We start from the raw sequence: 246 nt of genomic DNA, 5'->3' as shown, positions 1-246 counted from the left end.
GCGGCGAGGCTGCGGGGCCGGGGCGCTGCCGTGTCGGGAGCGGCGACTCGCTGGCCCCGGGTGTCTGGAGGAAAAAAACCCCATGAAGACCCACGCGCTTTCAAAACCAGTTTATTCACGGCCCGGCACAAGGCAGCGGCAGGTATAAATAGGTAAGTGGTTGACCCCTGGCATTCGCAGGTTTAATAGTGTCAGCCCTACGGTTTGGTTTGGTTTTCCCTCCCCCTCCCCTCCCCTCTCTACAGA

The sequence above is a fragment of the Gavialis gangeticus genome, unplaced genomic scaffold, assembly GCF_001723915.1.
Source record: "Gavialis gangeticus isolate Ggan-Ray unplaced genomic scaffold, GavGan_comp1, whole genome shotgun sequence".
Lineage (NCBI taxonomy): Eukaryota > Metazoa > Chordata > Crocodylia > Gavialidae > Gavialis > Gavialis gangeticus.
This window is presented reverse-complemented; position numbering follows the sequence as displayed.